Here is a 759-nt window from a genome sequence, read left to right as displayed (position 1 = left end):
TCCTCCTCTTCCTCTTCACCCTCCTCGTTTCCGAAGTGCTCATACTCCCGGGCCCGCCCCTGCATGATCGAGGCGGGCCACGCGCGCTTTCCCCCTCCCTCCTCCTCCAGCACCTGCGGCCACTTCCTCCCCCAGCTTTCCCTGAGAAACCTCGCATGCCGGGCCCCCTTTGACAAGAGCTCCTTCGACGAAAGCCCTTCCTCCCCATCGCTGCTCAGCACCTCCACAACCTCCCCCTCCCTTCCCTCCCCCTCCCCCTGTACTTCATCTCCTCCTCCCACCTCACCCCTTTCTTCCTTACCACCATTTTCGTAATTTTCGTCTCGTTCGCCTCTCCTGTACCTTGCGTCCCCTCCTCCCTCCTCCTCCTCCTCCTCCTCCTCCTCCTCTTCCTCTTCCTCCTCCTCCTCTTCATCCTCCTCCTCTTCCTCCTCCTCCTCCTCCTCCTCTTCCTCCTCCTTCTTTTCTTCCCCCCCCAGCCTGTTCTCTTCCACTTCCTTCCCTGGCTTCATCCTCTCTTCAACTCTCTCTCCCTGCATATCTTTAATTTTTTCCTCCTTCTCGTCCTCCTCCTCCTCCTCGTACGCCTCGTCCTCCTCCTCCTCCTCCTGCTGCTGTTCCTCCTCCTCCTGCAGCTGTTCCTCCTCCTCCTCCTCCTCCTTCTCTTCCCTCGCCCTGTTCTCTTGCATTTTCTCCCCTTCCTTCTTCCTCTCTATAATTTTCCTTTCCCGCTCTTCCTTCAATCCTTCCTCCTCCTCC

The sequence above is a fragment of the Nannochloropsis gaditana genome (assembly GCF_000240725.1).
Source record: "Nannochloropsis gaditana CCMP526 unplaced genomic scaffold scaffold781, whole genome shotgun sequence".
NCBI classification, from domain to species: Eukaryota; class Eustigmatophyceae; order Eustigmatales; family Monodopsidaceae; genus Microchloropsis; species Microchloropsis gaditana.
Note: the sequence above shows the minus strand (reverse complement) of the source record.